The following is a 27,092-nucleotide window of genomic DNA, read 5'->3' on the forward strand; positions in this document are numbered from 1 at the left end:
TGAACTCATTTTTTTAAATTAAGTCAGAAGACCTGGGGTTCTAGTCTCAGTTCTAATAGCAATTCACCTTGTGATCTTGGACAACTCATGTAATATCTCTGAGCTCCAGTTTCTTTATCTATAATAATATATTTTGCTTCCAAATACCTCATGGGGTTATTGTGATGAGTAAACAAGAAATATAGAGGAAAGCACATATTCTGAAAACTATAAAGTGATGTGGATGATAATGCCTTGTTCGTACCCACCTGTCCTTTTTAGCTCTTAAAATCCTTCAAATCCTGGTCCCTTCTTACCTTTCCAAGCTTCTCATATCTTATTCCCTTCTTGTATACTCTATGATCTTACTGGTATCTTGTCGTTTTTCACAAAAGATACTATATCGCCTAACTCTGCGTTTTTTCCAGCTGTCCACCATGCCTAAAATTCTCCTTCCTCTTTACTTCCTGGATTTCATGGTTTCATTTAATTAGGCCTATGCTTTCTGCGAAAAGTCTTTCCTGTTCCTTCTTAATGTTAAGTGTCTTCCCTTGGAGATCATCTCTAATTTATTCCGTGTGTGTCTTGTTTGTTTGTATGTTGTCTCCCCCATTATATGTGAGCTGTATGAGGAGGACAGAGACTCTTATGCTTTCTTTGTATCCTCAGTGTTTACAGCAATGCCTGGTATGTAGCAGGCACTTAATAAGTGCTTGTTGACTTAAAGTACCATAGAGAATATCGGCTGTCATTTTCATCATTAGTATCATACATAGAAGACATTATTATAGTGATAAATATACATCGCAGTTATACAGAATAGCTATTTTAAGCAATGGAACTGGGACTACATAAAAGATGATGTAAAGTTTAGACATGAGAAAGGAAGGTAAAGACTAAAAAAACATGAAAGAAGTATATGGTATAATAAGAGAAAATAATAACAAGTCACAAGAAAAAATGCTGAAAGTAAATGTTAGATATATGTTCTATCTAGTGTAATACAAATTTTTAAGTAGAATGTCATGTGTTATTCTACTTCAAAAAAGCTATAATGAAATTAAGAAGAAAAGTGGCAAAATTTTATGGAGAAGAAGCATTGGGATCTGGAAAATATGGGTTCAAGTCCTACCTTAGAGACATTTTAATTTTGTGACTCTAGGTAAGTCACTTAATTTTGCAGTGACTGGAATAATTCCCTAAGGTTATAAATTACAGATGAGTCGATGAATTGCATCTGTCAAGGGAGTTTCCTACACTGTTGTTGTTGTTCAATCATATTCTATCCAACTCCTTTTCACCGCATTTGAGGTTTTCTTGGCAAAGATACGAGAATGGTTTGCCATTTCCTTCTCCAGTTCACTTTATAGATGTGGAAACTGAGGCAAACAGGGTTAAATGACCTGCCCAGGATCACACAGCTAGTAAGTGTCTAAGGCCATATTTGAACATAGGAAGTTAAATCCAGACTTGGCACTCTATCTACTGTGCCACCTAGCTGCCCTAAACTGATGAAATCACAAATTTGGGCCATTGAGAGGAAAACATGGAAGCATAATTAACACATGGAGGATGAAGAAGAAAAACAAAACATGATACATAGACATGAAGGACAAGGTACAACAAAAATTAATTTTGGAAAAATTAACTTTTCATGAAAAGCCACTATGACGGCCACTAAAACAGTTTGGAGTACTAATATAGCACTGGCTATATTGCTTTATATAACTATGAAGTTTAAACAAAGAAGCTTCTGTGTAGCAAAATGACCATGAAAATCTTTAAAATTCAGCTAAAAAGGATTATATCTTTTTTAAAAAATTTTTATTTTTATCATTTATATTTCCCAAAACACATTTCTATCTCACCCCTCATGGAGAAACATCTTTAAAACAATAATAAAAAAAGAGAAGAGAAAAAAGACAGCTCAGAAAAACAAAACAATGTCAAAAAAGTTCATTCTAGAAAAGTCCATGGCCTCTCACTTTTGCCAATAATGGAAGGAAATGCTCTCTCCTATGACATCTTCAGAAATCTTTTTATGTAATTATCTATCTAAGAGTAGTGGAAAGTCACTCTCATTCTATGGCCAAAATGCTCAGTGACTTTCTTTTCACTTACCAGACTTCTTGAATGAAAATGTGTTATGGTACTTTCACTTTCCTGAGGAATCTGGAAAGTTTGGAGAAAACCCATTCAACCATTTCTAAAATATTCAAGGCATGAATCACAAAATGGTGGTTATAGATTTTTGAAGAGAATTATTGAGATGCTTTTCTTTGCTGGCCTCTCCTTATGCTTTAGATTTAATCTTATGAACTTGGCAATCATATAGTCCTCAACAGGGAATGAAATTTAGTGAAAAATGAGAAAAACTGCTTCATAAATTAAGAAATCATAAAAAAATTATGAGTCATTTATTCAGTGTCAACAGAATACTTTCTATATACTCTGAGCTATTTTTAGATGTATGCAGACATTTATCTACAGGTTTCATCCTACTCCCATTCTTCACTATAATGAAAAACTCAATGAGTTCTTCCATGTGAATTTCTGATAAAACCAGCAAAGGACCCATAACTATAGTGGTGTTTTTTTCTGATTTGGTCTTTGTTTCTATCATTTTGCTATTTTGTATGTCATTGCACACACATGGGAAGAATCAATTGCCAAAGAGTACGGTTTCTCACAAGAGTGCTCATATTCTTTGGATCCTTTATAATATAAAGAAGAGTGTATGTCTGTATGTCTGTGTGTATCTGCACATGCTCCAGGACATACAAGTATGGTGTACATACCTATGCATCATAAGTGCCACAAAAGAAAAAAACAGCAACATTTAAATGAAAATGGTAAAAAAAAAAAAGTCAAATAAAATGAATGGGATTTAGCATAATTTTAATTTTCAGGTTACCTTATCAGACAGTAAAATAGCCATTTTACCTTAAAGAGGGGGTAAAAGTCAACATAAAAATACAGATATAAATATGTGTATTCAATTATTAATTTTATGTGTAGGTGTTGTATAAATACATGTATAAATACAAAAATTCTGTAATTACAGTTTTAGAGATAGAAGAAATCTGAGAGATCACCTAGGTCAATCCTTTCCTTTTACCATTAAGAGACTAAAGTGACTGGCCCAAGCTCACTTACTGAGTTGTCACCACTACAAAACCTAGAGCCTAACATTTGTCTCCTGGTTCCCAGATAAGTATTTTTCCTATTCCTCTAACCTGCCTCCCTAAATATATTTAATATGTGCTTTTAAAAAATAAACACACACATACACACAGATACACAAACACACACACAGAGGCATATGTCTCAGGATTTTTTCCTGAAAGTTAAAGGAAAAATGATTAAAATTGTTTTTGTAACAACCTAAATCTTACCACTGATGAAATGTCCCTTAAAAACTATAATTAATGACTGTTGTGCCATACCATGAACCTTCTGGGTCAAACCTTGTAATCTGCAGTTTTAGAGGCCAAAGCTCAAATTATAACTTTTAAAAACTGATTATCTCTGAGCAATGTGACAAATCCATCTATTATACATTGTATGAATACAAATTATTTGAATAGTGAAAGGGATGTGTGTCCAAGTGGACAGCTGATGTGGGGAATTGTCGTTTTACTGGCTAAGGCTGAAGTCCAGCATAATGACTCGGAAGGCCATAGAAAGAGCATGCAAGGCTGGCAGGCCAAAAAAGCACAAATCCAAAAAAGAACATAATGAACTATCTGATCAGAGGATGAAAATATTCCACACACATGTCCAATGTCAGGAAGGGAAAATGCAAATTTCCTTCACCTGCTGCTGCCTTTCTGTTTCTGCAACCTCAATCCAAGCTGAACTCCAGATTGGTAAAAAAAAAAAACAAAAAACTAATCTTAGAAAATGTTTACTTTTAGTAATAATTCTAAAAGTTTAGGAGTATCCATGGTTTTGAAATTTTGTTACTGGCAGTAGCTATAATGGTTTAACTATTGTTTATCTGTACTCTATTCTCCAAAATCAGGTATTGGTTACCTAACTCATAAGTCAACCCAGTCATCCAAACATCAGGCTGCCACTGAGTTGCCTCAGACACTAAGATGACCCCTGAATTCAGCTGAATGCATCAGAATCCTTTGAACCAAAGGTATCTTGTGACAGAGCTAGACTTCCCAGGATAGTTCTGTGTCACAGCATACTCATACAGTAGACCTAACTCAGTGTGGGTCCAGGATGCCTACAGTTGGGCTGTAACTTCAGAGACTTCCAAAGGGAAGAGAGGATAAAGCTTAAGTGGATATACCATTTATTCCCATGCATTCACTCCTGGGTAAGCATGAAAAGTATAAGAAGTATCAGAAGACATGAAAAAGAAAGATATGGGTCTTGTTTTTAAAACAAGTAAAAGGTTGCACAAGGAATAAACAGCAGAACAAGGATTAAGAATGGAGTTGTATTTGTACCTGCAATCGTACTCCAATGCCTCATGGTATTAGAGAGGTTACCCTGGATTTTCAAAGTCTTATGTCAATGGAACACAAGATCTGTCAGATTTTGCTAACCTCTAAAGGCTTGCATGCGTTTAGCCCTATAAGGCAGCTAGGTTGTGCAGTGAATGGAGCACTTAGCCTGGAGTCAGAAGACCTGAGTTCAAATCAGGTCTCAGACACATACTAGCTGTGTGACCCTAGGAAAGTCTATCTGTCTCAGCTTCCTTATCTGTAAAATGAGTTAGAGAAGGAAATGGCAAATCACTCCAATATCTTTGCCAAGAACACCCTAAATGGGGTTACAAAGAGTCATACATGAATGAATAACAAAAGCCCTATAATAGGCCAGTAATGGACTACTCTCTGAGGGATGGGTCTACCTAAGTGTGGAACAGCAGCTCATCTGGGTTGTAAGCTGGACATCAGGTAATGCTAAGTTTTATTTTAGGTTTTGGTTTTTTTTTATATTTTCTGGTCATTAAAATTCAGACCATTTATGAGGTAGTTAAGAGGGGGGCAATCAAAATTAAGGGGAGGAGTAAAAGTACCCCTGAAAACACATCTTTTCAAATGCTGAATTATGTAAATGAATAAAACACAAGGGGAAAGAAAGAAGTAAAGGGTTCAAAATGTAACTAAGAAGGCTTATTTTAAATACTTAGAAAATGTTTTGATGATTAGGTCAATTAAAATTCAAGAACAGTTACTAAGGAAGGTCATGAATTCTCTATTACTGTAGAGACAGCTCTTCTGTTTACTTAAAAGATAACCTTTATTCTAACTCTTTATGCCTTTAATAATCATTATTTTTATTTATATCAGTATAAAAATTAATCAGCTTGACAATCATTAGTTACTAAGGATATACTAGATAAATATAACAAGAAGTTATAACTCTTATTTAATATACTGCTTTAAGATTTACAAAACACTTGTTTTAAAAAAAAAAAAGAGAGAAAAAACATCATCATTCCTCTATTACAAAAGAAGAGACTGAAACATAGAAAAGATAACTGACTAGCTTAAGGTCACAGAGTATATTTTAGTCAACAGTCAAATTCAGATCACAACTGACAATTACCTTTTCCCACTCTAAAAGTAAAAGCAAAGCAAACTGAAGACTGTCAGATAAGTCTCTAAAAGTAACTGATAGTATGTGCAAATCTGTACATTAATATAAGGAAACTGAAAGAGTATAGAAAAATATAGAATTTACATTGCCCCCCCTTTCTTTTCAGAAATTTTTTACCTCTATCTAATACTAGACTAAATGATCCATTTCCCATTACCTGTTACTCCAAGAGATTTCTCTGGGAAAGCTAAACTTTCTTGAAAAACAGAGATACTCTTTTATATTCTCAAATGATATATGCGTATGAGAAACTTAACTCTGTAAAACAATATATGACAAGAAAACTTAGAGAGAAAACATCCCTTATCTGGCTAAAATAGTCCAAATCTTACTCTAATGTTTTCCTTTTAGCCTTGTAATATGCTGCCATCATTCCACTGGGCCAGCCCACACCTACTGAGTTTTGATAGGTCTCTAATTCTCCCATCTTGTTTTTATTTGTTTAACTCTTGTTTAATCTGACAAAGGTATTAATAACTGTCTTGATCCCTGTAAATATATTGTTTCCACACAATTCAGATTCTCTCTAATTCTTATATTCACGAATTAACTGGGTACTATTAAGGTGTGCTGAGTAGCACTAAAATAATGCTACTTGCAAAGGAAAATAGAATTTGATCTGCCTCAAAAGTAAATAAAAGGAATAGAAACATTTATGCAATCACTAAATAATACACATACCTGAATGGCTTATTGGGGGGCGGGGAGGATAGCTACCTATAGGGAAGTGGTACAAAAATTTTGTACTGCGTGCACAAGTTTTTGCCTTCCTTTTAGCAGGACAGATCATGTAATTACAAACCTAAAGCTGCCTATTACAGTAATATAGCAAGTAAACCTGAGAGGCAGCTAGACAACAGTGGAGTAGTACACCCATGGTGTGTGCTTGGGAGTCTGAAAGACATGGGTCAAAGGCCTGCTTCTGACACATACTAGCTGTGTGAGCATTGTTCAGGCCCCTGGGGCCCCAGGAAAGGCTCTAGGGACTCTAAGTTACATAGGAATTACAGGTGTACCCTACACCAAAGCAATACCAGGTAAGGGCTACAAAACAAACAAACAAAAAAACCCTACTATATTAGGAAAATTAATATACTATTCCATAACAAATCAGATTTCTATTGGAACTTGAATTGTACATTAAGCACGTTCAAAATCTCAATCAATTGCTTCAAGCCAATGAGTGACCAATTTAATGCACTGAATAAACAGCTTGTAGAATAGTACTATAGGAATACGAAAAGGTTAACACAGTTTCTGAAAGTACCTGACATTAAGCCAAGGAACCAGATACAGAGAGAATATGGTTCAATAGTTAGTTGTTGAAATGCTGAAGTCATTTATATCCAGAAAAACGAAGACATTTTGAGTGGTATTTAATAAGACTACATGACACTAGCTTTGCAAGAGTTAAAATTGGTCTTCAACTTTATTCTAGTCACCCTTCTAACTTTTATTCATATAAAATGCAATAATTCACTTAGGGCCTTTTTAAGTAAGCCAAAACTCTTTCTCAAGATCCCTGCAGCCAAGGTTATTTTAGGTGACTCATATAATTAAATCAAACCAACAAATATTTAGTGAACATTTGGTCAGTGTTGGAAAATTGGGAGAGAGAAAAGTCATCTTTCTGGATGTAATATTTCCAAAATGACTATATGTAATACCTAAAATATGTGTAGGATATTTATCATAAGTGGGATGTTCATTAATATGTAATTCCCAGGAGGAATAGAACATTTATAGTAAATTTCTGAGGCTGTGAGAAAGGAAGCCTTTGCACAGAACTGAGATGGAGTTCCTTCTTTTTAAATATGAGGGTCCAGCAGCCACAGTTTAACTTCCAATAAAACTCAGATTCTCCAAAGAACATCAGCTGATTGCCGTCTGTGAGCAGACCAAGCGTCCGGTTTGAAATACCATAACTCAACTCCTTGGAATAAAAGGTTCAAGCTGTGCAAAGCTGATGCAGCTCTCCTTTCTGGAGTCAATAAATTTATTGCCAAGCAAAATTCTCTTAGAAAAGATTTTAAATTTAATTCTTTCTTTCTCCTTTGCATAGAATCATAGGCCTTTGGCAAATGGATGAGATTCACTTGGAATACTTAGCCAAAATGACCCAAACCCCAACTAAAAATCTTACCAAACCAATAGCACTAAGTAGGTTATGACCATCCTAGCCAAGCTATATAATTTCTTTCTTTGTTTTTATACATAACCCACAGAATTGACTTACTTCAAGAGGTGTAATACAATAGAGGTTTTATATAAACAAAATAGGTGGGGGGAAAAAACCCACAGATACACATACTGTATTTAATAGAATCTCCACAAGAATAATGTGTATATGCATGGCCATAAACCCTAACATGGATGTATAAAGATGAATATTGTATTATGAGCCTAAGTGCAGTTACCTACATGCCCTGGGCAGTGATCAGCAGTGAAGGAAAAGACAAAGTTACAATGTAATGATTAACTAGTGCCTTATGCTATTATTCATGGCAGATATGTAAGCAGTCATGGCAGCAATGGGGGTGGCCCTCTTCCCGTAAAGCAGCAATGCCAGTACAGACTGGATGCTTGGACACAAAACAAGGTAGAAAAAGAGTAAAATATTGAGCTAGCCAAAGGAATGTTCTGCCTAATCTATCTCCAATTTTAAATATAAAGAGCAAATCTACATGAATAAAAATTTCTTCTTGGGATTGGCATGTAATGTGTTTATAGGATGTTGACAAACCCTTACCACTATATATACGTTGCAATACTCCTAATATTCCCTTTCTAGGATTTCTCTGCATATCGCAGGAAGTATAGATTTTAACACTGGTTGGCAAGGAACAATGTTGATAGGTAGATAGATATGGCCATCCTGTCAGCTTCTGAACAGATGGTCTAAGTGAGTCCATTTAAATGATGGTATATTCTATGAGCTTTTTATCCCTGAACAACTAAATGATAACCAAAACACAAAAGAGCCCATCATGACTATATTCCTGTACCAGGTAGGCTTACCTGGAATATTCTAGAAAACATATTCCCACCAAAAAAGCAGCATAAACCAACCAGGGTCAACAAGGCATTTGTCAAATCTTCATTGCACCTTTTAGAAATATCAGTCTTCAGATTTTAAGACATACACACTCCAAAGTCATCCTTATATTTAATGATGAAGACATAATAAGTGCTTAAGCTAAGGTATCTTTTCCTCTCCTCCCCAATACCATTTAAAAATTAAACACATTTCATTGGTACGTTAGCTTATCTGACTACGAAGCATTATTCAAGAAAATAAACAAGTTACGACTTTATATTTCTATTCCAACCAAATCTTAAGCTGTTTATTTAACAAGACCTTGAAAGAAACTATTTACAAAAATAGCAAATTTTTCATTTCAACAAACTTTTTCTGTGAAAGGCTATGCTCTCCATGTGGATTTATTATTTTACTAAATAGTTTTAAAATGCAAGAACTGAAAGAGGCACATCTCAATGGACTGTGAAGAATCCACAAGTCAGAGATCTGATCATCAATTATTACACTTCATGCCATGGATTCTTTCTTCAAATCCTGGCCAATATGGTTCACAGAATGATATTATCATTTAAAACAAACTCCAAAGATATAATAACTTTAATTTCCAGGATGAAAAAGTGAACAGTGTTCTGTGTGCCACATTTTTATCCAAAAGAATTATCTCAATCAAAGTCCTATTCCTGCCACAGATGGCAAGGGATGGAAGTGTAGAATCTACATATATAGTGGGGGATGGGGGGGGGGATAAGGAGCAATGAGATTTTTTTTCTGCTACATACAGAACTGATGAGGTATAGACAGGGTTTAGAGTGTACATCCTTAGTACTTATGTACCTTAAAATACTGCCGAGTATTAATTTTTCATCAAGTTGTCATTTTCTCTGACATTTGGTTTTATTAATCAAGGCATTTATCATTAATTTGTAGAAAATACCATAATTAAGCCAAATAAAATAAAACCCTTAAAAGGTTAAAATTAGAAAGTAGATGAATTAGGACTCTGACATTAGCCTGTTGACATGCAGGAGCTTTTCTGAAGTGGGGGGAAGAAATTTTTGTGGTGGGTTGGTACCTCAATCTTTGGGCTGGCTGGTTTGGAAAACTGTTCTAGAGATATGATTTAAATCTCCCTGACAGTTTTGACATTCAGGTGAAAGGGCTGCTGCTGCATTTGGAACAATTTGCATATCCCCCTGCTAAACGGAATGTTAGAGGTGTGCACTGGTGTAAAGAAATTAAAAACAAGCTTTCACACATGCTTATGTGTATATATTCACAAAAGGGATGGTTGGCTCTCCCCACCCCACCCCCCTCCAATGTAATCTGTGATTTACTCCTCTATAATAAATTACCCTTCCATGCTATTCTAGCTGGAAGATCTAACCATGCATGTAAGAAGCAAAGTAATTACATCCTCCTCTTGTCTAGAGATCCTTCTTCACTCCTGGTGAGCTCTCTATAGAGTTCAGCCACAGAAGTCTACTGTGACCTTCATGGCTGCTAACTGAAATTCTGGCCTACTGGTCACTGGTAGCCATTCAACTTGATCTAAATTCATATAATTGGGCATTTTGTCACTTTTCTGGTTTGTTTTAATTCTCTCCCTTTCTTGTTTGATGAAGATTGGGTACTGTCTTTTTGACTCTAAGCAGGGGTTTTAAGAGGCTCAGATGAGATAATGAAAGTAAAAGTACTCTGCAAACTTTAAAGTGCTATATAACTGCCACCTATTATTATGATGATTAGCTTGTAGTGACCAGGCCTCCACTACTATGATGACTTCATTCTGAGCTTTCCATGGCACGCATGCTGAATTCACGCAATGTTTTATAACAATAAGGGGGAAAACTAGTAAAATGTTTTAACAACTCAGCTTTCCTGGGAGTGTGGGGGAGAGAGGAAATATATGTACACATTTTAAAGTTTCATCTTCATTATTAATACTTTCTTGAGTCTGGACAACCAACAAAAAATAAATTAAGCCTTGATGTGTACTGACTGCTGATTTCAGAGGGGTGGGTAAATGCATGCATTGAAATTTTAACAATCACATCTTGTAAGCCTGTTAGAGCTGGCTCCAGCACAGCCCTGGCTTCAAGCCAACATTTCTATTTAAATGAAAATAAATAGGATATAAATGTAGAAGAGTCCTAAATTAATGAATATAATAAGAAAGAAAGAGCTATCCCAATGAAGAGAAGAAATAAGGAAATACTCAGTTTGGACTTGAACTAGGAAATTGTAAAATCTCTTCCTTTATGGATTGTAGATACTCAAATTAGATAATATATGGAGAATGCTTTGCAAGTCTTAAAACACTTTGTAATAGATACTATAATTATTCTGACTAGTAGAGACAGTCAATGAGGGTACCTTGCCAAAGGCTTGTTCAGTATGAGATAATGAATGAAGGATCCCAAACATCATCATATATGCTAAAGAATATTTCATTAATATTACCTTCACTCTCCGGAGTCTGAGGTGGTTAAGAACAATTCTTAACACTTTTTTCTGTAAAACTGTAAAAAGAAAAAGAAAAACCTTAAATTTAGCCATATACTGAGACACTACCTTGCATTTTCATAACAACCTGATAACTAGAAGAGAGTGGCCATTTCTGGATAGATGAATACATATTAATATGCATTTAATATTTATTATTTTATTAGTATTTTAACATCTAAGTGAAGAACAGATTGCATCAAAATATAAGACAAAGGATTAGAATCCAGAGCTCTAGATTTGTGCTTTGTCCAGGAAGAAAGGAAAGAAAAAACAAAAACCATACCAGAACACCATTAATTTGAATTTTACTAATTTGGAATCCATCATAGTTCAGATCTGAGTTGACCTGAAGTTTACCTTACTCTCTATGAAATAAAAGATTTGCTTAACAGATTAATAATATAAACAATATTTTAAGGGAGAATATTTATCCTACTTGAAAAAATAATTTTCTAGCACCCTTAAAAACTACTTTAGCAGCATCAATTTTTATATAAATAACAATAACATTATCTCTTGCCCTTGGTATAGTAGTGCAAGGCACTATGCTAAACACTGAAGAGGATATTAAAAAAATGAGTCTGACAAAATTCCTGCCCTCTCAGGGTTTAATCTAGAAGGAATCTCATCTCCACTTCTTAAAGCTTGTCCATCAGGACTTTTAATTGGCAACACTCTGTTAGGCTTGTTCATGTTATTTTATGTACTTGAAAATAATGAAGACCATTTATTTTTTAAAGTATGTAAATCAGAACACTCTTTGTCCTAATTATTATGAATCAGTGAGCTTTTCCTATTGATAAACAGCTTTTAGATACATTTCAGAGAATTTGAATTTAAGAAGAATTAACCAGGAAATGCTTTCAGATTAAAAATTGAAGTTGGCACACTGTAGTCTTGGAAAGGGATATCTCTAAATTTGCTATGAAATCTCAGTGATGACCTTGATATCATGTGTACTAATAATCTCCACAGAGAATAAGCAATCTGAACTCTCAAAAATCAGTTCTACTAATAGAAAAATATATACATAAACACAAGCTGGTTAAAAACTTATAAACCTACCATAACAATGTTTTAAAATATGCTACACTAAAATTAATCAAGGAAAATTATATGCTTCAACATAATCCACACAATTAAAATCTTGAGATCTCACTGTTTTTGCTCACCACCCACTCTCTTCTCAACCTCTTGCAATCTGGTTCCATCCCCACCTCTCTGCTGAAACTGTTCTCTCCAAAGTCACCAGTGACCAACTAATCTACAAATCTGGGGACTTGACTTCTGTTTTCACTCTCCTTGCCCTTTCTGCAGCCTTTGATACCTACTGACCAGCAATCCTACTGGATACTCTCTCCTGCCTTGGCTTCTGAGGCACCTTTTCTATTACTCCCCCTGACACCCGCACCCCCTTCCTCCAGCTTCCTTTCCTGGATTTCATCTTCTTCAAACTTTGATGTCATTTAGGATTCTACCCTTGCTCCTCTTCTCACCTCTATACACTCTTGCTTTTGCTAAACTTATTCACCTTCAAGAATTCAACTATTATCTTTATTTAGATAATTTCTGAGTCCAATATATCAAGCCCTAGATTCTCTTCTATGTTCCAGAGGGCAGAGATACTGCCTTTGGAGACAGAGAATCTTAATCTGTTGCTTACTTCAGAGGTAGTTAGGTGGCACAGCAGACAAAGTACTGGACCTTGGCTCAAGAAAATCTGAGTTCAAATCTAGCCTCAGATGCTCAGCTGTGTAATCCTGGAGTTAACAAACCAACTACACTTGGTGATTCTCTGTTCCTCAAAGACAACATTCCCTCTCTGTTCTCCATGACTTTGCGCTATCTCCCATGCATGGAATACTCTCCCTCTTCACCTCCGCCTCTTAGCTCCTCTGTATTCCTTAATGATGGAGTTCAAATACCAACTTTTGGAGGAGGCCTTTGCTAGTTAACCTGGCATTAGGGCAGACCTGCACAACCGATGGCCTGTGCCACTTACAGCACGCCAAAGGATTTTGGATGGCCCACGAAAAATGTAGAAAAAAAGCATCCTCTACATTTTTTGCTGGTTAGCTGCAAATGATACAAACCTGCATGACAGTTTTCCATTTGAGATAACCTTCTACATGTTGTCTATACATCTCGTATGCATATGGTTCTTTACATTTTTCCTTCAAAAATCATACTTATTATACATCACCTAAAATGCATTCCTTCATCTGATTTCACTACCTCCCAACTACAGTACCTTCCACATTTGAAATATCAGTTATCTTTAACTCTTTCCTTTCTTTAATTTCTCAAATTCAATGAGTCATAATGTCCTTTTGATTTTAATTCCATGATATACGGCTCTTCTCCCTACCTGAACTATCATAATATAGTCTTAACAGGTCTTTTATCTATATTCACCTTCTCCACCCCCCAAACCATATTTCACACTTCTGCCAAGAGCTTAATAAATGTTTGTTGATTGACTGATTAAGCATAGATATGGCCACATCACATCTCTGCTCAAAACTTTTCAAGTGCTCCATATCCATATTGCCTAACAAGTTCAAATGTCTTTTGTTTTGACCCTCTACTTCTGGACCTTAGCCTGATTTCATGCTACTCTCCTCCAGATATTCTATACTTCTACCAAAGTAGCCTCTTCACCATACTTTGTGCCTGCCCTACAATTTTCTACCTCTGGGCTTATACCTGGAATATCCTTCCTGTACTATTTATGCAGTTGGATTTCTACCCATCCTTAAAGTACAACTGAAATCACATTTCTTATCCGAAGTTTTTAACCTTTTAATAAGCACTTGATCCACTCAGAGCCCAGAGATTGTAATGCTAGAACGGTTTTACTTCAATGTAAATCATTTTACATTCTTTTCTTGAGTGTGTCTCATACCCCTAATACAAGACTATAAGTTGCATGGTGGCAGTTTTTGTGTCTTATCCAAATGTCATAACTCCACTGGCACCTAACAGTTTTCTACATAGGAGCTTAATGAATTTGTTGTTACTATTATTACTCTTCTAGTTATTTTCATATTTTGTCTATATTTGATTAAGAATCATAGAAACATAGATTTAGAGCTAGAACAGGCTTCAAAGGTAATCTAGTATAACTCTCATTTTATATAGGAGAAAACTGAAGGAGAGGCATGTAAATATATAAATATTTATGTATATATACATATACAATATGTAAGCACATACATAAACATGATTTTTGAAGGTCCTTCTAGTTTTAGATCTATGAACCTATAGTGTGTGTACATACATATAAACCCATATCATATATATATGTACACACAAATTTTTATTATCTATATATGTAGATATGTATATACAAAGAAAATATAGATAGATGTCTCTATCTTTCCACATATAGATACATACATATACAAAGTCAGTCAGTTAAGAGGCTTTTATTAAATGCCAAGTATGTTCCAGACACTGAGGAAACAAAAAAGGCAAACGTCCCCACCCTCAAGGAACTTACTGTCTAATGAGGAACACAACATATAAATAACTGTATACAAACAATCTACATAAAGGATATATTGGAGATAAACTCAGAGGGAAGGCAATAGCATTAATGGGGACTGGGAAGGGCTTGCTAGAAGGTGGGATTTTAGTTGGGACTTGAAGGAAGCAAGGAGGCAAAGATGAAGACAGACAGCCAATGAAAGAAGACAGCCAATAAAAATGACCAGAGTCAGGAGGTGGAATATCTAGACAAAACTGTAAGTGTTAATTTGTATCCTTGAGAGTAACTAGAGATGAGCCCTCCATGACTTGAAGAGGGAAAAAAAGAGAAGGAAAGAGATAAAAAGAGATAAACATGTCAAATATATGCCCAACCTACATCTCCATAAATAGTGGTTTCAGTTTTCTGATTTTTCCCCTCCACTCCTTTCTTTTTTCACAGATACTTTCCAACACATCCCAAACCTTAGCCCTCCTTCCTCCCAAACTACTGAGAATTCATTTCCATGATATTCAACACTATTTCTCCTTTGCTCTTCCCTAATCCTCTCCTTATCCCCACTCCCAATCTAGCAATAAAGAAGCACCACTAAAGTGAAAATCTGAGGATTTTCTACTGAATCTGAGAATGTCTGAGATTTTTGCAGTATCACTTTCCATTTTTGTAAACATAATCTAGCAATGTTGTATGATTGAGAGGAAGATGATGGGGAGAATCATCAATGGCAAGAACTGTAAGTCTTCTGGACATGTAAATAACTCCCTGCCCTAGCTGGAGAGCCTTGGTGGAGCATTCTATGACCTGAATTTATAATCCTAACTGTAATATTGATATAGAGCTTATGTGGTGAACTTTGGTCTGATCAAAGTGCTAAGACTGATCCTCTTGAACTAACAGATTAAGGAGGGTGCTTTACTTTGTTTGGGGAGAATTGTAGTTTGTCTTAGAGTCTACTGAGATTTTGCAATAAACTAGAAAAGGGAAGATTTTACGGGGGTGAAAATATGAAAGGCTTCTTTCATTTCAAAGTAAGGGACATAAAAAGACAGTGACACTTCCTGATTTTTGTGATGAAATTATAATACTTCACCTAACAAATCCATGTGTTACCCAGAAAAACAGAATATATCTTTGTGAAGCAACAATTACAAAGTCAGAATTAGAACAGAATGAATGACTTTAGATTATATGATTTCTTAAAAAGTTACTGGTTATTACATGTGCTACATTGTGTTACTAGTTATTACATGTGCTAGTATTGAAACTGATGCCATATCAGAGTTCATCTTTGGACAGAAAAAGAACAGAAAAAATAAAGTACTAAATGATTAGTGCCAATATACCATGTTTAATATAAGAATCTGGAAGATTAAAAAAACACACATACACAAAAAATGAAACTGCCAAAGTAAGACCACAGACACGACCTGTTAAGAAAAGCTCAAACAGAAATATAACTACTTTTAGCAGCTCTGGTACACTATAAGATTGGTTTTAGTACAAAAGTAGAAGTTTGGTGAATACATGAAATGCATCTAAAAGGAATAATAAATATTAAGCCTTAGGTGCCTTCTTTCTACATAGGAAAATTCCTGTAGAAGTCACAATTTTAGATTCCCTGAGCAGTCCAGAAATTCATTTGAAAATGTCCTTCTGTCTCTATTTTTGGTGAAAACCATCAGCCAATTGTTTGTTCACAAAAAAAAAAAAAAATTAAGGACTATACCAAAACAAACCACAGTGATCAATAGGTCTTAAGAAAAATACCTGTAACAGTATTATACCCCATAGTTATTAACTGCATGCATAATTAATAAAATTATAAAAGAAAAAGCATAGCCTGAAATGTTGAAAACAGGCGCCTATGTTAAATTTGTATAGTAGGAAGCATGCCCTTGAAACAGACATTAGTTACAACATATAAATTTAAATGAGAATAGCATTACAGAGAGACAAAACATGCCATATGAACAGATGAAGATTTCAATCATCAACAAGACCATGCTGTTCATTCTTACATAAACAAATGTGTTTTAATCATTGGTACTTAACATGTAGTTCAAAGGTCAACCTAATGTTACAATAACATTGACTTTTTTGGGGTGGGGAGAACAGAGGTAATTTCATCAGTATGGGGAAGTAGGAGTGGGAAGGGGGGAGAGAGAGGAGAGAATAATACATTACACCAGAACCACACAGTCAGTATATGACAAAGATCTGAACCCAGGTCTCCCTGTCTCTGAGGTTGGCCTTGTACACACCATACCATGGCTGCTTCTCGTGATGGTGACTCTTAAGGATAATAATTTCCATTGCTGAAAAACATGGGCAAAGTGAGTGAAAACTTCTAAAACCAATATTCACTACCATTTGTGAAATACACACTACTTATTTAATAGATACAATTTAAAACATTGGGTTTCTTTATATGTTTTTTAAAAATTAAAATTGAGATTCAAGAAATAGAAACATGAACTAAATGTCTAAAAATAACTCTTACTTATAGGTAACCAAACAAAAAGTGACAAAAATACATGCCAGTCCCCTACCCATAAAAACTAGTTTAGTTCTGATCCAATCTCAGGGCTATAAGTGCAAGGTTTTCTAAGGAAATCATTTAGTCCAGCCTTAAGAGATGCCTAATATGGAGAATTACGTGAAAATCGAGCGGGTTTTAGAATATACTCAAGGATTTAGGGCTAATCTGAAAGAGTCCTGGATACAATTAGAACCTAGAACCCACAACAGAGCAAACCAGAATCAAATTAAATTTTCAAGATGTTTACAGCACAGACATATTTGCTGATGAACTTTCTCCTCTCTCTTAATAGAGAAGGGAAGAAGTTCCCTAGGTGGAATGGTTACAGATTGGTCTTGTAAGTCAGGAAGACCTGAGTTGGAATCATGCTTCAGTCAGAGATTTTTAGAATCTTTCTCAATTTCAGTGACCTCATTACAGTTGTTTTAAGAACCAATTAAGATAATGTACATAGAGTACTTTCTATATACATGCCAGCTATGTAACAAGAATATATACCACATACTTGTTTGGTTTCTTTTTAATTTCATCTAAACCTAATTTGAATTTTATTCTCATGTTGCTTTAAATTCTTTAAAGTCCTCCTCTGACATGGTAACATAATGACATGAAAGTGATCCTGGCTTCTCAAAGGCTCTGCTAAGCAAGTAGATGTCTAGCAGGTCCTACCAAGGTAGAAAGGCCACAAGTCTGCTTATGGACTGTATGTCTATAATTCCAGGGTCATTCTAACTAAGTTTGAGAGGCTATTCCCTAGGTTGGCTTTAGGATGGCAAATATTTTAGCCATAGAAACTTTTGAAGGTTATCTTCTAATTTATGAAATCTAAGCAATCTGTAGTTGCTGGGAATATCCACTCTAACAAAATCCTGGGTTGTTCGAAGCAAATTCTTTTAAAGTCACTTAATCTTTTCATGTGCTCCTAAATTCTGTTTCTCCTCATTTTTCCAATAGTCCACCTTAACTAAAATCTTAAAAAATCAGCACATACGAACAAATAAATAAATTAAAACTCAATGGCTATAAAAAGTACACGGTCTAACCTGCTTAATTATTAAAAGGTAAACAGAATGCATTCCTGAATTATTTACTCAATCTTTTTCAACTAAAATTTCATAGTTTTAAGGGATGAAATATGTGCTTCCTACAAAGACATACAAAACAATTCCTTTAAAATATTTTGTGAGAAATGCAATGAACGGGCTCTAAATATACATATATATGTACATACATAAATACACATATATACATATGTATATATATGCATATATGCATTAAATTTTAGGAGTCTGGAAGAGAAGGAAGGAATACTCTCGTATAGAAAGGAGGAAGAAAAAGGCACTACTTGAGATTTCTCATCATTGGAGTGTATGAGAAACATACATAAACATGTAGGAAGAAGTCGGGTGAACGAGCATTAATGAACTTTACTCTTATCTGAACTTAACAAACTATAATACAGTTTGTTGCAAAAACAGCACAGTGCAGGCAAATAGTAGGCGTTCAATAAATGTTTATTTATTGACTGATTATTAATAATACATCAAACTCATCTGGAAAACATATCGGGACTGGGGGGGGGGCAAGTAGAATTAAGAGGGAGGGCAATACCTGGGAAGGGATAGTTATAAGCAAAACAAGTTTCCTGATCCTGTAAAAGTGGAAAGGGATAGAAAAAAAGAACTAGAATCTAAGGGAGTGCCTTAGGTTGTCTTTTGAACAACTGGTAAATGGCTGAACAAACTGTGGCATATGAATGTATTGGAATATCACTGTACCATAAGAAATGATGAAAAAGAAGTTTCAGAAAATCCTGAGTAGTACGAATTGAGACAGAGAAATGAACAGAATGGGGAGAATGATTTATAAGATAAAAAATTTTAGAAGAAAGACAGCTCTGAAAGACTTTAAAACTCTGATCAATACAATAAGCAACTATGTCCTCAAATGTCGAAGCATGTTACTCACTTCCTGACAGAGAGATAATGGGCACAAGGTGGAGAAAAAGACATGTATTTTTGGTCATGGCCACTATGATGATTCATTTTTCTTGATTGTGCTTATTTGGTGGCACAGTACATAGAATACTGGGCCAGCAGGCATGAAGAAGCCCTAAATTCAAATCCATCCTCTCACACTAGCTGTGTGAACCTGCCTTAGTTTCCTCATCTGTAAAATGGAGATAAAAGTAGCACCTACCTCTCAGGATTGTTTTGAGGATAAAATGAGATAATAATTGTAAAATGCTAAGCACAGTGCCTGGCACATAGTAAGCACTATATAAATGTTAGCTTTTACTAGTTATTATTATTTGTCATAATTTTTTCACCTTTCTTTTAAGGAGAAGGTTTGAGGTGGGCATAGGAGTTGCAACTGTGAAGCCAAAAGATAGAGGGTAATTTAACATTTTTTTTTTAATTTCACAGACAGGATGGACCAGAAAGATGTTCAAAAGGAAACACAGACAATCAGGTCAGTTTTAATAGTTATGTTTAAACTGTATTTTATATTTAAAAGAAAAAGCATTTTGAAATGGAGGCTCATGTGTGTATATATGTATACACACATACATATATATTTTCACAGTCTCATATATAAACTTCTTTTCATGTTCTGTGGTACATGTTTGTGTGTGTATGTGCGTGTCTGTGTAAATACTCCTTTTGGGCTGCTTAAATTAAGAATAAAAATAACATTTTGAAATAGGTGTCTATTACAAGTATACAAAATTTCTGATTTTGATTTTCCTTCTGTATGTATGACTCCACAAAATGACAGGGTGGTTGGGGTAAGGAAAAGCAAATGCTAATTCAACAAATCTATGCTTACTTGATCGATTAAATAGTGATTTGAATGTTGATTAACTAGATCTTCTGGTTAGGTGAGAATTCACCAGCAGACCACAGATATAGAAGGTGTTGGAGACTATACTGAGTAATGAATTTGTCTTCTCATAATTTGTCCCACTCCTATACTATCAGTGCATAAAATTTTTGATTAAATAAATTATGGTTGACTAAGGTTATGCTATAGGTGATGTCTTCCCCTACTGGAATATAAGCAATTTGAGGGCAGCAACTATCTTGCTTGCTTGTATCTTAATCCCCAGAATTTATGCAGAATATCTCTATAACTACAAGTTTTTTCCTTGAGGAAAAAGGATATCTCTTGAATTCTTCGTTCCTTCAGTGGTAGAAAGAACTATATGAAAAGATACTTAATTTTAAACTTTACTTCTAAAGCAGAAATAAAGCAAGCTATTTATTTTAAATAATTTGATAGCCTCACATAGTGCTCTCATGTGGTTGTCATGAATTAGTTTGCAACCTAATTATTTGTGCATGTTATATCATCCTACTAAATTCTAAGCTGTTTGCTTCATCTAAAGTTTGTGTATCCTCCAGCAACTGGGATCCTTCTCTGTACACAGTAGGTTCACAAACGTTTGTGGAATTTGATTAAATTGATGAGGCTTAATGCATGTCTCTATATCGTAAATGAGCCCACTATTTCCTTAACATAAGAAACAGCTTAAAAGCACTCTGCACTGACTAAATTTAACTAAGTAGTTTCATAACTTGCTGGTAAATTTCACTTCGGTTTTATGCACTTGACTTTATATACTTGACTTTTATGAACTTGAAGAAGGGGCTCTCCTTGCCCATAAATCTCCAAGGATCAAAATGCCCCCACAAAAAATACAATTCTGCCCCAGAAGCACTTTTAATAAGGCAGAGAAAATCTTATAATTGTCTGTTTGAAGGAACAACCCAGATATTGACATAAAATGGCTTTGTTGGCATGGTCAGCCATTGATCCTTCAGCAGCTTAATATAAAATGCTCTAAGATGATTACCTTCCAATTACAGAATTGCTTATGTGTGCTTTTTGCAATTTAATTTAAAGTAAAACACGTCTATTTGAGGGCAAAAGAGTTAAGGCAGTGGCTAAAACTGTAGCAATTTGAAAACTTCCTTGGCATCCCATCTATCTGACAGATTGAGTGTTCCCAATGACAACAATCTCGTTGTACCACAGAATTTGCACTCAGTGTACCAAACTTTAGATTTCTAGGTACACCCACTGATGACAAAGCCTGTTAACACGACAAAATTCGCTATTATTTTTAGAGTCACCACTTTTCAGAATAATTTCTTTTGTCTTTTTCAAAGAAATAATAAAAAACTTGGTATTTAAAGATAATATATTTGTGAAAAGTCAGACACAACTGAAAAACAACTCACCAACAACATTCAAATCATCTATTACAAATAATATTTATTTAATCCACAAAATCACAGCTTCAAACTACACTGTTCAATTCAAAATGAATTCATGGGAATTGCCTCATGAACTTAGTCTTTCAAATTATGTACAGTTTAGCCCCCACCTCTTTGTATTTCTGGTGCCACCTTTGAACACACTGCCACACAAATTTTATGTAAAGATTATAAGGTCTCTTAGAACAAATTGAAAAATGCACAAAGCCTCCTGGCTCTGCTTCTGGCTTCCCAAACTGCAACATCCTAACTCCATATTGGTAAGAGTCCTCTCCCCTGCTTTACCATTGTTCAGCTCTATTTTATGTATTTTCTTATGCCAATGGAAGGTAAGATTCTTAAGCAAGATTTTTTTAACTTGTATTTATAGCCCCAGTGATTAGCACATAGTATTTAATAAATATTTGTTGTATTTTTTAGCCTTGTCCCTCTTGGGAGAGATATCATGGAGAACATTTGATTTTTTTTTAAGTCTCTATGACTGCTAATTTGAGCCCAACTCTTCTTGACAATCTAAGAAGCTTCTATTCTTTCTATTTTTCTACCCTATAGTAGGTGACACAGTAGATAGAGTACTGAACCTGGAGTCAGGAAGATTTATCTTTCTGAGTTCCAATATAGCCTCAGATACTTTCTAAGCTGTGTGACCCTGGGTGAGTCACTTAACCCTATTTGACCCAGTTCCTCATAAATGAGCTGGAGAAGACAATGGCAAACCACTCCAGTATCTTTGCCAAGAAAACCCCAAGATAAAACAAGAAAATGATAAATTCTGGGGAGGATATGGAAAAATTGGAACACTAATGCATTGTTGATGGAGTTGTGAACTGATCCAACCATTCTGGAGAGCAATCTGGAACTATTCCCAAAGGGCTCATACCCTTTGACCCAGCAATACCACTTCTAGGGTTATATCCCAAAGAGATCACAGAAGTGGGTAAAGGACCCGTATGCACAAAAATATTTATCACAGTTCTATTTGTGGTGGCAAAAAATCAGAAATCAAGGGGATGCCCATCAAGTGGGGAATGGCTAAACAAGTTGTAGTATATGAATGTAATGGAATACTATTGTGCTATAAGAAATGAGCAGACGGACTTTGTAATAATTTGGAGACACTTACACAAACTGATGTTCAGTGAGAAGAGCAGAACCAGGAGAAATTTGTACACAATTACAGACATATCATATGTGTGACGACTAACTTTGATAGACTGGGCTCCTCTCAGCAAGGTTATAAGACAACTCTGAAAGACTCATGATGGAAAGAGATGTCCACATCCGGAAAAAGAGCTAGAGTCTGAATGCAGATTGAAACAAACTACGTGCTCTCTCTTTTTTGTTTTGTTTTGTTTCTTCTTTCTCACTGTTCACTCCATTGGTTACAATCCTTCTTTACAACCTGACTAATGTTTAATGTAAAGGTATTTGGAGAACCTATATTTGATTGCATGTCGCCATGGGGGGGGGGAAGAGGGAGGAGGAGCAATTTGAAATTCAAGGGATTGTGGAACTGAATGTTGTAAACTAAAAGTAAATAAATAAATTTAAATTAAAAAAAATAAAACCTCCAATTGGGTCAAAAAGAGTCAGCCAAGATCGAAATGACTGAACAACAACAATAAGAACCTTCTAACCCTAGCCCTTAGGTCATCTGATCCTATAGTTATACTGCTCCATTTCTCATTCAGTTCCATAGTTTAGGAGAAATAGTACTTTGGATGTGTTCTCATTCTTTAATCTAAATCTCTGGCCCTTGGTGCTCAGACTCTCTGGAATTTACTAATTGAATACGCTCTTCTTTCCCACCTGGGTCTATATCTTGTTCTTCCTGAACTTCTGTTTGGCTAGGCTCCTGATGTGTTCCATCTCACCCCTCCAATATTAGCACAAAAGTACACTCATTTCTCTATTTAAGAAATATTACTAAAGAATAAAAAGAGAGTAACTGCCTGATCACTAGAATATCCAAAGTGACATAGACATTAAAAGTTCTCTCCACTCAAATATTAAACATAAATGGCCCTAAAGAAATGAAAAACTAAGTCTCATCCTACATCTCTTCATAGGTACTCTGCTGGACTAATACTCAAGTATTTAGCCTCATAAGAAATTCCTTAATTCATTAAAATGATCAACCATTTATTAAGTACCTTCAGTGTGCAAAGCAATATCCTAGACTTCTGGAGAGAGACAAAGTTTAAATAACACACAATCTAAGCTCTCAAGGAATTTACAGTCTACTCTAGTATGAGTAATTAAGAAGGCCAAATATAAGGAAATAAGAGGATTCCTATAGAAAGTGATATGGAAGAGAATGTAATAGGGTTCAACAGATAACAATAGACAGGGATGGCATTCCAGGCATTGTCAACAATCTGAGAAAAGACATGGAGAAATGAAAATGTGCTGCACTTTCAAGAAGCTAAGCAGTTTGGCTAAAATGTAGAGGAAATTCTGGGAAGAATAATAGATGTGGCTGAAAAGTTGGGGTGATGTTAGGTAGTAGAAGGCCTTAAACAAATAGGAGATAGAGAAATCTGAAATTTATTTGATAGCTATTAAGGAGTCATTGAAGATTTTTGATCGATGGAGTTACATGACCAAATTTATGGGAAGGAAGATTTTTCTGGTCAAGAAATAAGGATAGAATCATTCACTGATAAATGTCTAATTGACCATAAGTTTCTTAAGAGCAAAGACTGGTTTCATGTTTTCATTTTTATTTTGTATCCCTATCATCTAGCATAGTACATGGTACATAAGAGATGCCTAATAAATGTTTTAGTATTAACTTATTCATTCATACAACAAATATTGAGCATCTATTCAACAAAAGGCACTTTTTCACATGAGTCCCAGGCTAAGGAATGCTCAGTCTCTAGAGTTTGGAATGTTCTCTAATATCAAAGCATTTGGAAGAATGTCCATTATCCATCTCCAGAGGTAGAACAATAGACAGAAGGCCAACCTTGGATATAGGAAATAGTGGTTTCAAGTCCTGTTTCTAGGACTCTTGGCAAATCACTTAACCTTTCAGTGCCCCAGGCAACTCTCTAAGATACTAGGGAGTTTCCAGTTTTATCAGAAGAGGTAGTTTCTATCGAGGTAATTTCCCACACAGATGAAATTATAAGTCTGAATCAAATCAAAACATAACACACCATACCTATTCCTGAACCAGGGCTGAAATTAACCCGGTACTTTAACCTGGTACTTATTATTTCATCTCTCAAAATATGCAGATTTGTCTTTATTGTCTTTACTTTTAATAATAAAAAAGAATGAAATTTCAATAAATGGTCAAAGGTTTAGAACTGGAAAGAATTTACAGTTTAGCTAGTCTAATCTCCTATTTTACAGATGGCATAACATAGACCCACAGAGGTGAAATGATTAGTCTAAGAGCACAAAGGTAGTAAATGGCAGAGCTGGAATCAGAACCTAAATCCTCTCATGGATAGCCAATGTTCTTTCTACTATGCAATGCCACCACACTGAGAAAGCAACAGTGTCTATTTTCTAACATGGACCTCTCTAGTGCAAACTGGGACGTGCTGTTCCCTTGAACCGTGAAATGTTTGTCATTAGGTCTAATAACAATTCTATGTCATACAATGGATATTCCTATATACAATTTGAAACTTTTCTTTAAAGTTACAGTTTGACCCAAAGATTCATTTATTCTACCTCTATTTATACCCAAAGCAATTAATTTTGGGGTATGAATTTTTTGAAGAACAACAAACTTTGTTGAAGTTAAAAAACTATTCCCCTTATCCCTATTAATTTTGTCATTCTATTTTAAACATTCATTAAACTTATTGAGCATAACTTTTTTGTAATAAATTAATCTTATTTGTTTTCTTCACATGTTTATCGATTCCCCCCACGCAGTGTCACACTGAGGACAGTGTCTGGCAAAATGGAAATCTACTGCTAGTTACATTATTTCTATTTATTTAATATTTTTCTGCTTTTATGCCTCAAAATTCTATATCTTCATAAACTTTCTATTCATATGTAGAGTCAATAGTCTAATATGCTTATTAATGAGATATCCTGATTGCATATTTTTCAAGTCTCCTTTTATCTGCTTCTCATCAATAGCAATCTATTTTCAGCAGTTTCATACTTATTCCCATTGTTCGACATTACACATCTCCATCAGTCTAACTATTCAATTAAATTTAAGTCTGATAAAGACTTCAAATGATAGTTCATTAATCTATATCTTCGGGATATGTTACTTATTAATTAGTAAGACTATCATTTTCCATTGTCCATCTTGGAGTTTCTGTAATAAATTCTACTGCCAATCAGTTTTCATTAAATTATCAATCCTTCAATTTGTGATAACCAATAAATCGTATTATATATTTCTGACATCCAATTCTATCTCACCTACTCTGGCTGCATAAATAGCTAAGGCCAATTGTGTCAAAATATTTCTTAGCTCCAACTAGGATTCTATAAAAATGCTAAAGCTGAAACCAAACTAAACAAAAAGTTTACTGTTCATTTACATTGGAATATCAATGTAATCTTGAATTTTTGAAAGAAAATGAGATTTTTAAAAAATGATTAAAAGCAGGTTCAGCTGAATTCACTATTAAATAAATGAAAACTCTTGAGACTGCTAGTAAAAATAAACCTTGAGATGGTTAAAATATCCATTCTAAATAATGAGAATATTTAGATAATTGTCTATGGGAAACACAGATCAGATTTTCAGTGGTCACAAAATGCTTGACCTTCACAGGTAAGCTGAATGCAGCAAGCATACCACTAAATTACACAATAGATGTAGGAGTGAGGAATCTGTTTGAAAAAATAACATTTTCAAAAGCCCCACAAAATAACTGATTCATTAGAGCAATAACTGGAAGATTCTTTCTTTTTCCTGATGGGTTGGGGGAGGCTCATGAAACAATAGACCATGCAACCAGAGAATAAAGCCTTCAAGTCTCACTTGTGCGTATATAATGTTTTATTACCAATATTAATGCTCTTGCCATGTATTCAGTATGTCGTGGGAATGAGCTCCCCAAAGAACACAGGTTAGCTGATCTCGGGTTCCTGATGAAATCACATGATAGAACAGGAGCTTTCACACACAATCAAGCTGACAGTCACTTACTCGGTACTCTAAGGGACCAATTTTTCCCTGCAGACATGAGTATAGCACGAATCATGAAGTGCCAAAATTTTGAGTAAGTGCAAACCTCTCATCTTCGCTCAGGTATCAGCAAAAAGCGCTAGTTAGTTACTTGTGGAAGGCAGTCAGGTTCCCTGAACTGAAAATAGGAATTAGTGGTGTTCCCCTGATCTGTTGCAGTTTATCTACCTCTCTGAAAGGAGTAAAGCGTCCTCTACCAGGGATTATTCTAACTTGTTTCTTCAGTTCAGTAAATATTTATTAAGTGACTACTGTCTACAAGGCATAGGGAGGATTCAGAGAAGAGTAACATATAGTTCCTGATCTGAAGAAATTTAGAATCTAATAGGAAGCTCAAATATATAATATTTTTATAACATGCTACTTTAACATCTTGAAACTGAACTATGACTTTGGGAAAACCATGTATAATAATGTAAAATAGAATACAGTAAGTATATAGGGAAGGGAAAATAAAT

General features: G+C 34.9%; 1 protein-coding gene across 39 annotated transcripts in view; it reads right to left on the bottom strand.

Annotated features, from left to right (window-relative positions):
• ZBTB20 (zinc finger and BTB domain containing 20) overlaps positions 1 to 27,092 on the bottom strand; it is a 1,019,756-nt gene that overhangs the window by 789,582 nt on the left and 203,082 nt on the right. For all 39 annotated transcript variants that reach the window (XR_011164811.1, XM_069069927.1, XM_069069948.1 and 36 more), the window contains one exon: positions 11,102 to 11,160. The gene's annotated coding sequence lies outside the window, so the exon portion shown is untranslated. The remainder of the gene's footprint in view (positions 1 to 11,101; positions 11,161 to 27,092) is intronic.

Source organism: Petaurus breviceps, unplaced genomic scaffold, assembly GCF_028583685.1.
Source record: "Petaurus breviceps papuanus isolate PSGF00001 unplaced genomic scaffold, PetGlider_PUasm1.0 90792, whole genome shotgun sequence".
In the NCBI taxonomy this organism is placed as follows: Eukaryota; Metazoa; Chordata; class Mammalia; order Diprotodontia; family Petauridae; genus Petaurus; species Petaurus breviceps.